A 15098-nucleotide genomic window follows, 5' to 3' on the forward strand; every position below is an offset into this window, starting at 1 on the left:
GAAGCCATGGGGCTTTGTGGAACCAAGAGACAATTGTAGCATTTCAGGGCCTCATGGAGCCAAAGGGTCATTGTGATCCTGCAGGGCACCACGGATCTGTGGAGAAAATTGTGGCATTGCTAGGCCCCATGGAATGATGGTGACCATTCTGACACTGCAGGGCCTCACGGAACCTGAGGGCCATTGTGACCCTGCAGGGCCTCATGGAGGGAAGGGGCCATTGTGACACTATGGGAACTTGTGGAGCCACGGGGATCATTGTGGTACCACTGGAGCCCATGGAACCAAGGGGCCATGGTGACACAGAGGAGCTTCATGGAACCAATAGACCATTATGACAGCCTGGGCTTTTGGAACCATGGAGACCATTTAGATCCTTAAAGACTTGTGTAACCAAGGGGCCATTATGACACCAGAGGGCATCATGGAAGCAAGAGAACCATTGTGACACTGCAGGGCCCTGTGGAACCAAGGCAACATGAAATAGGTGTGGCTGCCTTGGACTCCCAAGGGTCAACTGAAAGGACTGTCAAACCTTGGAATGTGGTAGGCCACTCCCATCTGCCCCTGAAACAGTGGGACTCTGGGCTTTCCTTTGTATAGAAAAGAACTGTCCATCTTTTCCAGGTATCCATGGCCAAAACTTGGATTCCACCTCCAAATTTCTGGGTATCTAAGGAATACTGCCAGACAAAAGTTGCCAGGACACACAGGTCTGGCTGGTCTTTGATTCCTGAGTGCCAGCACTTACCTGTTTTGCAAACACTGGAAAGGGCTCTGTGCTTTTCTTTTATGGAAGAAAAACATCCCTCTTCTCCAGGCACAAATGTCTGAAATTTAGATTCCACATCCATAATTTCAAATATCCAAGGGTTGGTCCAAGCAAACCCGCCAGGAAAGACAGGTCAGGCTTGCCTTGGCCTCTGGGGGTTGCCACTCATCAGCTTCTGAAACATGGGGGCTCCGTGGCTTCCTTCCTATGGAGACCAATGTGACATTTGGGAGCCTTGTGAAATGAAGGAGCCATTGGAACACTGCAAAGCACCATGGATCCAAGGGACATTGTGACACTGTTTGGCCTCGTGGAACCAAGGACATCATTGTGGCTCTGTTGGGCTGGATGGTCCCAAGGGACCATTGCAAATCAGCAATATGAGAGTTAGCCCAGCTGTAACTGAGAGTCAGCAAGATTTTACCCCTGAAGAACTGGGTGAGTTTCAAGTCCTAGGAATCATTCTTTTAACTTAGGGTGAGCTTGAGAAGTCCCCCATAAGCCTTTAGTGTTGTTATGCTAAGTTGTCCAGATTCTACTCCCCTATTGGTTTATTGGTTACTTATTTCTTCTATATGTTATTGTTCTAGTTTTCTACCCCCAAGTATCTATGTTCTTGCTTCCCCCTTGACTCAGGTTTTAGGATCCTGCCCCTTGTACTGTGCTGCACTTCTCCATGTTTATTGTTGTCATGGTTTGAGTCAAACCACCACATTTGTGTTTCCCCCTGTTATTAAAGTTCCTTTTAAACAACTCCATTGATCCTGCTCCGTTTCATTTTCGCCAGCCTCGCCCTGAAGTCAGGGAACCAGAGAGGTTATTGCAGGCACCCTCATTGGGACATTTGGCACCCAAACAGGGACCATGACATTCAGGGCTCCCTGTGTCAGTCATGTCAGCTGGGGTTAGCTGATGGATAGGTCAGAGCTCCCTGGGATTTTGGATTGTGCCAGGCTCGGGAGATTCATCGTTGCTTCAAGGGACCTTGGCCAGGATCAGCAGGGACAATGACGGTTTCACCTGCATAGGATTGCAAGTGGGTTTGGGGAAATGCAAGACGTTCATTGCCCATTTTGCCACTGTGTTTTTACAGCATGCACCCATGTCCCATAATTAATTTGGAGTGTTCCAGTGGCTCTTCCCCATAAGGCAGAGAAAGAGACAAATGGGCAGCCAGATGTCCAAAGTAGAAAGGAGCATATATGGATGCTTTCATTCTCACTAATCGTGATGAAATATTTTCAAAGAAGAAATTAAAATCAATCATGAGGTGGATCATTAACAATTTTCCAGATGCCTCTGCTGATGAAATCCATACCCCTGAATTTTGGGTACTCAGTGGGAGTTAAACTGTACAATTTTTGATCAAAAGGGACCCCATTGCACCCTGCGTGCTCCCCATCTTCCACACCACACTTGACCAGCAAGCAGTGTGTTGAAAACTCAATCCGTTGGTAACTCCTAACTTGGGAACTCCCCTCAAACCTGCCTTTCTCAAACCTTTAATGATGGTCCAAGATGGCAACGGCCATGCTGTCTTAGAGCATCATGCCCTGGAGACTCAAGACAGAACGAGCCAAAATATGGCTCAGGAGCCTGACCACCGTCCCTCCATCTTGGTTCCTTCACTTCCTGCTACCACAACTTTTGCCTCTGCCCTGAAAAAAGCTCCGGACTCCACCCCCACAACTGCGGGTCCTGCCCTCACTGTCAATCATTCCCTCTTCACCCTGGACCATGCCTCCAGTTAAGGAAGGAGACTGGCAAATAGCCTCAAAATTCCTCATTGCCCTGTTATGTTATGAAAACAGGGGGCAGAATCCCAGGTATCAGCCACTGGTTTGCAAGGAAATCAAGGATCTTTGCATCTAAAGACCATAAGAAGGACTTACCTTGCTTTAATGACATAATGAGGGCCATGTTTACAGCACATTTCTCAACCACCTATGATTTAAAATATATTATGTTGTGGTCATTTACAGAATACACCCTGTGGGAAGAGGGATGGAAGTGTTTATTATGCTAATAGCAATGACTATGCTAATAATGAGGCAAGGGTGGAATTGACAATCAACCATCCAGCTGGAGAAGGACAACACAGCCTACCAGATGATCAAGCAGCAGGTATCGCCAGAGAAGTATTGGATGATATCAAAGAGATGGCTTTGAAACCTTTAATCCAGGTATCAGATGGTAGCATCCTCAATTTGAAATACTTTGGGTGGCTGCAGCTAAAGCTTTAGGACAATCAGACCATCTTGGGTGCCTATTAAGTAAGCAAACCAATGCTACCTCCCTCACAATGAGTGGCCTGCTCTCAGACATAGAGACCATCAGACATGCCACCTTGCATAACAGCGATAGAGTTTAAACTCTGGGCACATGGGCATGGCTGTGTAGACTCTGAGGGCATGTGTTGCATGAACCTCTCCAGCCACAGGGAGTCAATACCCAAGAGCATTCAGGTACTGAAGGAAGAGTTCAAGAAGCTTCAAGCGGAAAACAACACCTGGTTCAATAAACTCTTCCAATCCAAGGGACTAAAGGGTTGGATGATGTCTACCTAAAACTGGAGTATTAATTCTCTTAGTGGTTGTTGCTGTATTGTTAATTGTCCCATGTTTGTTTGTATGCTTTTAGAAAGTCTTAAAAAATTCTTTCAGTTCCATCTTTGTTGTAAAACAGAAAGGGGGAAGATATCCAACACAGGCTGCTCATGGACACCTTGGACAACAGAATTGGAGGCCAGGATGGCACAAAAACCACTCAGACACTAATTTTGGAAGGAAATTCCTTAAAAGTACCTAAAAGTATACTAAAATCCATAAAGTACCTTAAAAACCTTGAGTATCTCAAGGCATTAATGAGCCCCACTGACTGTCAGGACAAAGCTCTCCAGGGACTCATTAAAGCAGATAACTGGAGCCATGATTGTAAAACCTCTCACACAGTGTGTATCACAAGGGAAACACCAAGTACCCGAAAATAACTGAAGTACCCTGTAGTATTAATGAGCCCCATTGAGTGTTGTTACTGAGAAAGCCTCTCTGGGGATTAATTAAAGCAGATAATTGGAGGCCATGATAGCACAAACCTCTCAGAGACTCCAAAGCAAAAGCCAAACCCAAAGTCCTTTGAAAAACCTGCAGTCCCTGCAGGGAGCATTAAGGAGCCCCCAGGGCCATTGCTGAGCAAGGCTCCCCAGGGACTCCTTCCAGCAGATCCTTGAGCCCACTGGGATGTGGGCTAGGGGAGGATGCTGAGGGCAGGACAAGGGGCTGACAGTGCCCAGCCTGGCTGGGGCTGTGCCAGGAGGCCCCAGTGCCTCAGGACAAGGTGTCTCCTCCCAGCCCTTGGTGGCACAGACCCTGCTGTGGCCCATGGCACCAAGACTTGGCTTCTCTTTGTCCCCACCTGTCATCACTGACTCCAATTCTCTGCTCTGCCTGGGGCCTGGGGACACTTTCTCAGTGGTGTTCCTCAGTGGGACCCATTAAAAGCCCAAGAAAGTTTGGAGTTGGATTCTGACTTGGAGTTCTGCAGAGGTTTCCTCAGCTCCCTTTCAGGGACTGATGTTCAGGGCCTGAGCACAAAGCCCCAGAGGCTCATTAAAGTCCTGGTGCTGTGTCTGTGCTGCTGAGCTGGGCTGGGCTCCTGGCACAGAGGCAGCTCCTGGTAACCAAGAAGAGCTACAAAAGCACATTTCTCTTGATGAGCAGCTCTTCTGCCAGCCCAGCAGGGTTGGGGCACTGCCTGCAGCCACCCCGGGCACAGCACAAAGGCACAGAGAGCTTCAATCAGTCAGGGCTGGGAAGGGGCTGAGAAGTGCCTGGGGCACAATCACTGCCAGCCCTTGGCACAGGAACCTCTGGCTGCAGGACAATGCAGCTGCAGCTCCTGGAGCCATCTCCTAAAGCTGGAACATCCCAATGCCTACAGACCCTGTGAGTACATTCTCTGATTGTCTCTTGTGCAGAGCAGCCAGGGGTGCCCAGGGCTGTCATGCAGAGCAGGGTCCTGCAGCCCAGGGTACTGTGCTGGGGCAGGGACTCTGCTGCCTGCCAGGGACAGCTCTCAGCCGGCCCTGGCAGCTTCTCCCAGCACTGGAGGACAAGATCTGGGGGAAGAAGCCACCTTGAGCAGGGCAGGGGCTGCTGCTGAGAGGGGCTGGGTGGGGCAGGGCTGCTCCCAGCTCCAGACCAGCCTGGGCACAGCTCCAGAGGACACTTCCCAAAGAAGGTAAGCCTGGGATTGCTGGAAAGATCAGGAGCTTTCCTGAGAGTGTTTTCAATTTCCTACTTGGAGAAGGATGAGAACGTTGGGGTGATGACAAAAAGATTTTTTCATTTTATACATTTTTCATATATTTCTAGCTCTATAAATTACTATTACATAGTTATAAATCTATAATCCTTATTTATGTCTAATAAACTCTTAATGAACTCTATTACTCTTATATACTTCTATAACTATAATCCTGTGTTATCTCTATTATTTTCCCTAAGCTTTTTCTTTGATTTTAGAAAAAATAAGCTGATTGTCTAAATGCATACCTGAAATACATATAGTATACCATACATATAGTATCCTGTATAGTCTTATTATCAGGAAGAGGACCTACAAGAACATTTTGTTTTTGGACCAGAATGTGAGCAGTCATAACAAAAATTGAAGGCAAAGAAGCCCTTGGACTTTCTCCAATGGATTGAGCCAGGGGTGTGTAACTGGGGTAAGTGAATCTCCTATTGGATGTTCCTGTTAAATTTTCTTTAATAATCAACCTTAATAAATTGTGTAAATCAGGGCCCAGGTGTGCCCCATCCCCACTGGGACCCCTGGACACTTCCAATAAGTGTCTGGTTTTTCTTTACTGTTCTGACACTGTTGCAAGGGTTTTTTTTTTTTTTTTTTTTTTTTTTCTTTTGATTATAAAAAACAAGGCGATGAGAGAAGAATAACAGGAATTGTAATCCCAAAATCACAGAACATTCTGAGTTGAAAAGGACACACAGGATCATCAAAGGAATGTTTGAGCATTTACAGGGACTGCAGAACTGTAAACTAAGCTGTTCAGTCTCTCTGCTGGGAGCCTCCCAAAGGGCCCTCAGCCACTCCTCAGCCCTGGACAGCAGCAGCATCACCTCTGCGGGGCCCAGCAGGGCTCTCCTGAGCTGCCCTTGCCCAGCTGCACACAGAGCCTGCCCCAGCCAGGGCCCTGCACACAGGCAGGTTTCTGTAGGGCCCCAGCCAGGGCACACAGGCTGGGATGGACTCTGTGAGCGCTGGCAGGGACAAGGCTCCTCTCAGGAGGGAATGTGCAGGCCCAGGGAGATGCTCAGGGAAGGAGAGGGGGCTGAAGAGAGCAGTGCTGGGGGCAGGATGAGGGCCCTGTTGGTGTGTGGGAGGTGCCAGGCACAGCTGGGCACGGGAACACTGTCCTGAGTGCCTGGCTGTCTCTGCCCTGCCCTCTCAGGCACAGCACCACAACATCTTCTCTTGGTTCTGCCCTGCCCTGAGATTGTCACTGTTATCTGCTGCTCTCAGGGAGGCTCTGGCATTTGCAGCAGCTGAGTCAGGCTCTGCCCTTGGCATTCCTGCCAGGCAGGGCTGTCCATGGGAATGGGGTGTCCAAGCTTCCCTGGCACCTGTGGGGCTGTGGGCAAAGCAGTCCATGGGAAAGGGGAATGAGCTGAGCCCCCTCCCTGAGATCCCATCATGGGCACAGCCAGGAATCTCCTTGCTGTGTCATTCCAAGCTCTGAGCTGCCCTCCTGGGTGCAAATCTGTGCCAGAGCCTCTGGGAGTTCCCTGAATGTCCCACGGGGAAGGGCAGAGCTGCCAGAGCTCTGCTGGGTTTGCCAAGGGAGCCCTGAGTGTCCTTGGCACAAGGGGGTGCTGAGATCTCTCCCAGAGACCTTTAGAGAGGGTGAGACATTCAGGGATCCCTCTGCTCTGGGCAGGGTCTGGTTTATCCCATGGTGATCTGGGAGTGTGATTGTGCTCTGATTGCAGCCAAAGGTGCAAAGCCAGGGCAGCTGGGAACCAGCCCATCCAGCCCCTCACCTTCCCTCAGCCACAGGGAATCATTTGCCTCTCTAATCTCTCACTGGCGAACTCTGAGTGCAGCAGAAATGCTGGGGATATCTGACCTCAGAGAGCCAGAAATGATATGTGGGGAGAAAAACAATTCCTAAAACCAACTCCTGCCCTCTATTTCCTTTAGAAATGGGAGTGCAGACACTACCAAGACTTTCTGCATTAGGAAAGGTTCCCCTGACAAATCCTGAATATTCAGCCTTGTCCCTCTGCCCCATGGCCACAAACCCAGGGCAGTGGGGCAGGGATGGCTCCTTGAGAGCCCCCATGCACACACCTGGCTGCTCCTGGCAAACTCAGCCTGCACAACTGGAGCTCAGGCAGGGACCCAGGTGAAGGTTTTTCCAGAGCAGGAACAAGGGTGGGGGAGTCCCAGCAAGACAGTCTGCAGGGAATGACCCAGGTTTGCTTCAAAACAGCCTCTCCTGACTTATCACTGTACTTTCTCCATGAACAGGTCCCAAAGTGCAGCCCCAGCAAATGTCCAACAGCAGCTCCATCAGGCACTTCCTCCTGCTGGCATTGGCAGACACGCGGCAGCTGCAGCTCCTGCACTTCTGCCTCTTGCTGGGCATCTCCCTGGCTGCCCTCCTGGCCAACGGCCTCATCATCAGCGCCGTAGCCTGCGGCCACCACCTGCACACGCCCATGTTCTTCTTCCTGCTCAACCTGGCCCTCAGCGACCTGGGCTCCATCTGCACCACTGTCCCCAAAGCCATGCACAATTCCCTCTGGGACACCAGGAACATCTCCTACACAGGATATGCCACACAGCTCTTTTTCTTTCTTTTCTTCATCGCAGCAGAGCTTTCCCTCCTGACCGTCATGTGCATTGACCGCTACGTGTCCATCTGCAAACCCCTGCACTACGGGACCCTCCTGGGCAGCAGAGCTTGTGCCCACATGGCAGCAGCTGCCTGGGCCACTGCCTTTCTCAATGCTCTCATGCACACAGCCAATACATTTTCCCTGCCTGTGTGCCATGGCAATGCCCTGGGCCAGTTCTTCTGTGAAATCCCCCAGATCCTCAAGCTCTCCTGCTCACACTCTAATCTCATGGAACTTGGTCTTCTTGCTGTTACTGTCTTTTTGGTATTTGGTTGTCTTGTGTTCATGGTTTTCTCCTATGTGCAAATCTTCAGGGCCGTGCTGAGGATTCCCTCTGAGCAGGGACGGCACAAAGCCTTTTCCACCTGCCTCCCTCACCTGGCCGTGGTCTCCCTCTTTGTCAGTACTGGCATTTTTGCCTACCTGAAGCCCCCCTCCATGTCCTCCCCAGCCCTGGATGTGGCAATGACAGTTCTGTACTCAGTGGTGCCTCCAGCCCTGAATCCCCTCATCTACAGCCTGAGGAACCAGGAGCTCAAGGCTGCAGTGTGGAGGCTGATGACTGGATGGTTTTTGGAAACATTAAACTGCTGGCCAATTTCTGCAAATCACTTGGAATAAAATTCCTCTTTGATACTTATTGGTTTCTTTTTGGTGGTCATTTGCCTTTCTTTTACTTTTCTCATAATGCCCACAAACAAATATCATTGTTTCATCCATTGCCCATTTTGTGTCTCTCCAACTTCTCTGTGGCCATAGACGGTGTTAATGAGGGGCTGCATTCTCAGTGGTTTTAAAGGAACTAAAGGATCACCCAACAGAGGTTTTTGCAGAGATGCCCTTTTGTTGCCCTCTCTGGAGCTGCAGCAGCAATGTCTGTGTGCAGAGCTGGGGGCAGATCAGTGCTGGCACAGCAGCTGTGCCCAGCAGCAGCAGAACCTGGTGTTGCCAGTGCTGCTGCCGTGGCCCTGCCCCGCTGCCCTGCTGGCCCTGGTGTTGCTGCAGGGCCTGAGTGCTCTCGGGGCCGGGCACAGCCCTGGGGGTGGCAGTGCCGGGGCTGCAGCAGGGACAGGCCATGGGCACTGCTGGGGCAGCGCTGACACCTCAGGCCAGGGCCTGGGAGCTCCAGGCTCCTTGCCCAGGATCTCTCAAGAACACACCCAGGGCAATGCTCAGCACAGAAAAGCCCCGTGAGCAGCCCCAGGCTGGCCGTGGGCAGGCTGGGGGCAAACAGCATGGCTGGGGCTCTGCAAGGGCCCTGGGGCAGACGGGAAGGAGCAGCAGAGCAGGGGCTGATCCATCCCCAGTGCGCTGCACAGCCCAGGGCAGCGTCCCAGAGCATCCTGATGGAGCTGCCAACAACATCCCCCCTCTGCAGCCCTGGCCTCTCCCCCAGCTCACACAGGTGCCCCATCCTTGCAGGCACAGACATGGCAGCACTGGCTCAGCAGCCCCTGTTTGCATTGCACACAGCAGGGGGAGCACCCCCATGCTGTTGGTGTGGGGACATGAACCTGAGGGAGCACAAATGCCATCAGCCCCTGGGGCCAGCAAGGGCTGGGGGACTCCAGGGAAACCACTCAGCTTTGTCCTGGCCTCTGCAGTCAGCCAGAGAGTTTGTTCCCATCAGCTGGGAGTTTCCTGTGCCACTGCAGACACTGTTCCTCAGAGCCAGGGCTGCCTGGCAACCACTCCCAAACTGCACTGAGCATTTCCTTTTATTTACCTTTGCTTTCTTTACTCCTCCTGCTTCATATTTCTTCCTCTTGCCCACCCCAGGGGGCCCAGAACTGGACACAGCACTCAAGGTGCTACCCAAGCAGTTCTGAGTACAGGGGAAGAATCACTGCCCTGCTCCTGCTGGCCACACCATTCCTGATCCAGGCCAGGAGCCATCGGCCTTCTTGGCCACCTGGGCACACTGCTGGCTCATCTCCAGCCTGCTGTCCATCAGTCCCTGCAGGTCCCTTTCTGACTGGCTGCTCTCCAGCCACTCTGTGCCCAACCTATAGTGCTGCAGGGGTTGTTGTTGCCAAAGTGCAGGACCCGGCACTTGGTCTTGTTAAACCTCACCTTTTTGGATTTGGGCCCTGGATCCAGCCTGTCTAGGGCCCTGTGCAGAGCCCTCCTACCCTCCAGCAGATTAAACTCGCACCCAACTTTGTGTCAGCACGGTTTCCCAGAGTGTCCCAATGGTTCCATAGGACCCCTTGGTGTCACAAAGTCCCTTGGATCTTTGGCCCTGCACTGTCACAATGGCGCTTGGTCCCCCCAGGCCCTGAAGTGTCACAGTGGATCCTTGGTTCCATGAATCATAGAATCACAGAATTTCTAGGTTGGAAGAGACCTTGAAGATCATCGAGTCCAACCCATGTTCTAACATCTCAACTAGATCATGGCACCAAGTGCCACATCCAGTCTTCCCTTTAACACATCGAGGGATGGTGACTCCACCACCTCCCTGGGTCGATGATTCCAGTATTACCACTCTTTCTGTGAAATACTTCCTCCTTAATTCTAGCCTGTATCTCTCTTGGCGCAACTTGAGACTGTGTCCTCTTGTTCTGTCTGTTGTTGCTTGGAGAAAGAGACCGACCCCCAGCTCACCACAGCCACCCTTCAGGAAGTTGAAGAGGGTGATAAGATCACCCCTGAGTGTCCTTTTCTCCAGGCTGAACAACCCCAGATCCCTCAGTCATTATTCATACGGCTTGTGCTCCAAGCCCCTCACCAGCCTTGTTGCTCTCCTTTGGACACGCTCAAGCATCTCAACATCCCTCCTAAACTGAGGGGCCCAGAACTGGATGCAATACTCAAGATGTGGCCTCACCAGTGCCGAGTACAGGGGAAGAATGACCTCCCTACTCCCACTGGCCACACCGTTCCTGATACTGGCCAGGATGCCATTGGCCTTCTTGGCCTCCATGGAGGTCTGCTGGCTCATGTTCAGCCGACTGTCAACCAGCACCCCCAGGTCCCTTTCCTCCTGAGCACTGTCCAGCCACACCGTCCCCAGCCTATAATGTTGCAGGGGGTTATTGTGGCCAAAGTGCAGGACTCGGCACTTGGACTTATTGAACTTCATCCCATTAGATTTTGCCCATACATCCAACTGTTCCAAATCCCGCTGCAAAGCCCTCCCTCCCTCCCTCTAACAGATAAACAGAGGCTCCCAGCTTAGTGTCATCTGCAAATTTGCTAATGAAAGACTCTAAACCCTCATCCATGTCATCAATAAAAATATTAAACAGAACTGGCCCCAGCACAGATCCCTGAGGGACACCACTGGTGACTGGCCACCAGCTGGATGCAGCACCATTCACCATCACTCTCTGAGCTCGGCCATGCAGTCAGTTCTGAACCCAGCAAAGAGTGCTCCTGTCCAAGCCACGGGCTGCCAGCTTGTCTAGGAGTATGCTATGGGAGACATTGTCAAAGGCCTTGCTGAAATCCAAGTAAACAACAACTACAGCCTTCCCTGCATCCACTAGGCGGGTTACCTGGTCATAAAAGTTGACCAGGTTGGTCAAACATGACCTAGTCCTCTTAAATCCATGCTGGCTGGGTCTGATACCCTGGCCATCTTGTAAATTTTGCGTGATGGTGCTTAATATAAACTGTTCCATTGTTTTGCCAGGTACTGAGGTCAGGCTGACTGGTCTATAATTACCAGGATCCTCCTTTGCACCTTTTTTGTGAATGGGTATCACATTGGCCAGCTTCCACTCATCCGGAACCTCACCGGTGAGCCAGGACTATTGGTAAATGATGGAGAGTGGCTTTGCAAGCTCATTTGCCACCTCTCTCATTACCCTGGGGTGGATCCCATCTGGTCTCATAGATTTATGAATATCTAAGCATTTCAGTAGTTGTATGACTGCCTCCTCTTGGATAATGGGGGACCATTCTGCTCCCTGTCACCATCAACCAGCCCAGGCAGGCAGGTGTCTTGTGGGCAAGTCATCTTCCCACTAAAAACTGAAGCAAATTAGGCATTAAGCACTTCTGCCTTTTCCTCATCTTCAGATACTAAGTTCCCTCCTTTGTCCAATAAAGAACAAAGGCTGGTCTTACCTTTCCTTCTACCATTAATGTATTTGTAAAAACATTTTTTATTACCCCTTAGAGAAGTTGCCTTTCTAAGTTCAAACTGTGCTTTGGCCTCCCTAAGCAATCAAACCAGAAATGGACCGAGAACAGTCCCTGTATGTGTGTGAGACACAAGGACACTGACGGCAAGGATAAAAGGAACATGGCCTGAAAGCTTAACAGAGCTCAAACTTAACAGGACTTTACTAATACATTAACCTTAACTGATACTTTCAACCTCACAGTTTAGCAAATGAGCAGAGCGTAACAGCATGTAACCAAACTTAAACCTATGACTTCACAATTTAACAGAGGAATAACACTTAACAATATTGAACTTAACATATAACTTATACTAAAGGTAACCGCTTAGCAAAAGAAAACCTCTCAGCAGCATTTAACTTCATTTAGGCCTTGTGATTTAACGTTCCCTACAGGCCTGACTGACTCAGCTATCCCAAGCACTCCAACCCCTCAGAGAGCAGCATTTCTGCCAGATTTCCCCAGCACAGGCACTCCTGTGTGTACACAGACACAAAGAGTCAGTGCCAGGCACCTGTGAGCAATTCCCCTGAGGGCAGGGAATGCTCCCTGTGGATCCTTTGGCATCTCCCCAGCAAAGGGCAAAGAGTTGAGCCTGGAGGAGTGGGGGGATCGGCCCAGGCTCCGTCGTTGTTCAGGATCCCCGAGTGCAGCAAACGGGAGAGTTCCCGGCTGGGAGAGGCCCCACTCAGAGGGAGTCGCTGGCCCAGGAGAGCTCCAAGGGCTCCTTTTGGAGCGCTGTGTGCAGGGCCCCAAGAGAGGGGCTTCAGTCCCAGCAATGGCTCATCCTGGACACACTTGGCACCAACAGCTTTCTTTGGCAGTGTGAGAACAGGGATGTTGTGCCATGGAGGGAACAGAAACAGTTCCCAGGGCTTCTGCTACAGAACCCAGGAGCTGGTTGGGCAGCAGCAGTGCCTGGAGCAGACAGTGTTTGTGATGAGCTTCAGAGGAGCTGAGCCCAGGGGATGTTGGCCAAGGCCGAGGCCCAAGGAGCATTTCTCAGCTGGCAGGGCGGCCTGAGAAGGGGAGGGGGGAATGCAGCAGCACAGGGCAATGGAACCAAGGGATCATTGTGACACTGTGGGGCCCTGTGAGACCAAGGGACCATTGTGACACTGTGGGACCCTGTGAGACCAAGGGGCCATTGTGACACTGTGGGGCCTCATGGAATCATGGAGACCACTATGAGATTGCTAGGCCTCATGGAACCAAGGGGACTGTACTGACACTGTGTGGCTCCATGGATTGTAAGGATCATTGTGACATTGAGAGGCCCCATCGAACCAAGGGTCCATTATTACACCACGGGGCCTCATGGAACCATGGAGACCATTGTGACACTTTGGGGTTTCATGGAACCAAGGGGCCATTGGGACATTGCAGGGCCCCGTGTCATCAGTGGTCCATTGTGACACTTGGCCACTAAAGGAGACCATTGTGGCACTGCAGGGCTTCACGGAACCTTGAGGCCATGGTGACATTGTGGAACACCATTGAACAAAGAGTTCATTGTGACATTTCAGGCCTTCATGGAACCAAAGCTCCAGGATGACACAGAGGGGCCTTCTGTCAGCAATGGTCCATTGTGACACTGTGGAACCAAAGAGACATTGTGACACTGCAAATCCCCAAGGTCCAAAGTCCATTGTGACATTGCAAGGCTCATGGAAAAGAAGAGTCACATGACATTGCGGGACCTGGGGAACCACGGAGACCATTGTGACACTGCAAGGCCTGATGGAATCATTGGGACCATTGTGACACTGTGGGACTCCATTGAACCAAGGGTCTATTGTGACACTGCAGGTCTTCTTGTAATCAAGGAGCCCTTGTGACACTGCTGGACCCCATAGAAACAAGTCACCATTATGGCACTGTGGGGCCTCATAGATCCAAGGCACCATTGTGACAGTGTGGGGCCCCATAAAACCAAAGGAACAAAGAACAGGTCTGGTTGGTTTGGCCTCCCAGGGGCCACCTAACTGGTCCAGCTGACCCTGGCATGTTGAGGATCTCTTCTCATCTGCTGCTGAAGCACAGGGACTCCATGCTTTCCTTCCTATGGAAAAGAACTCTGCTTCTCCTCCAGGAACCCATGGTCAGATTTGGGATTTCTCCTCCGAATTTCCTTATATCCAGGGATTGTTCCCATAGGAATATTGCCAGTACAAATCTGGCTGCAGTGGTTTCACAAGGATCACTTCCCATCTGTCCCCAAAACATTGGGGAAATCTCTGCGCTTTCCTTCCTATGGGAAAGGACTGTCCTGCTTCTCCAGGTGTCCATGGCCAAGATTGTGTTTTCAGCTCCAAAATTCCCTATATCCAAAGACTGCTCCCAGACAAAATCTGCCTTTCCGGTCAAGTCTGGCTGGCCTTGGTCTAGTGAGGCTCTCACCTGCTTTCCAAACACTGAGGCTCTCTCTTTCCTTCCCATGGAAAAGAACTCTCCTTCTCAGCCAGGTGCCCATGGCTAGAGTTGGGATTTCAACTCCAGCATTTCCCTGTTGTGACAGACTGGAGGAGATTGTTGGCTGGAAACAATTTGTGTAGGGGGGAGGAAGGGGCAGGTCCAGCCTTGCCCTGCCCTGGAACACCAGCCTTGCCCTGCCCTCGAACCCCAATCCCCCCAGAGCCTCTATCCCAGCCCAGCAGTGTCTGCCAGTCCCTGGCACAGCACAGGCAATGCTCCACAGCCACCTCTGCAGCCCCAGCCCAGCTCCTGAGGGTCCAAATGAGCCCAAGTCCCACCTGGGGGAAGGGCCCAGCAAGACCAAAGGAAATTGAAGGCTGACCACAAGGCAAGCACACATCTTGACCCTACCTCCTCTTGGAATTTCCATCTGAACGCTGCTGGAATCCAGGAGTTGGTAGCTGTGTGTGCTTCTCTGTATCTTTTCTGTCTTTCTCTCTTTTCAATTCACGCTTTTTGAAAATTTTGAGTAACTTAAAATTCATCAAGCTAAGACTTTGCGAAGGTGAATGGGCCAAGTCAGTGCTTTGAGAATTGTTTTTTGTTGATTGCATGTCATATTAAACCTTTTGCCAAAGTTTCTCTGATTTTTCTAAAATCCCCAGTAAAGGCTGTTTTGTTCTTTTGAGCTCCCAGCCACATTCCACACTCCATTTCCCAGCTGGAGCCCCTGGTGCCTCTGAGTTGTGCTGCCCCAGCCCCAGGGATGCTCTCCTTGTCTGCCCATTCCCCCAAGGTCTCTGGGCAGGGATGGCCTAGGTGGGGGCTGCTGACATCCTCAGCAACTTGGAGGCTGC

The sequence above is a fragment of the Zonotrichia albicollis genome, unplaced genomic scaffold (assembly GCF_047830755.1).
Source record: "Zonotrichia albicollis isolate bZonAlb1 unplaced genomic scaffold, bZonAlb1.hap1 Scaffold_254, whole genome shotgun sequence".
NCBI classification, from domain to species: Eukaryota; Metazoa; Chordata; class Aves; order Passeriformes; family Passerellidae; genus Zonotrichia; species Zonotrichia albicollis.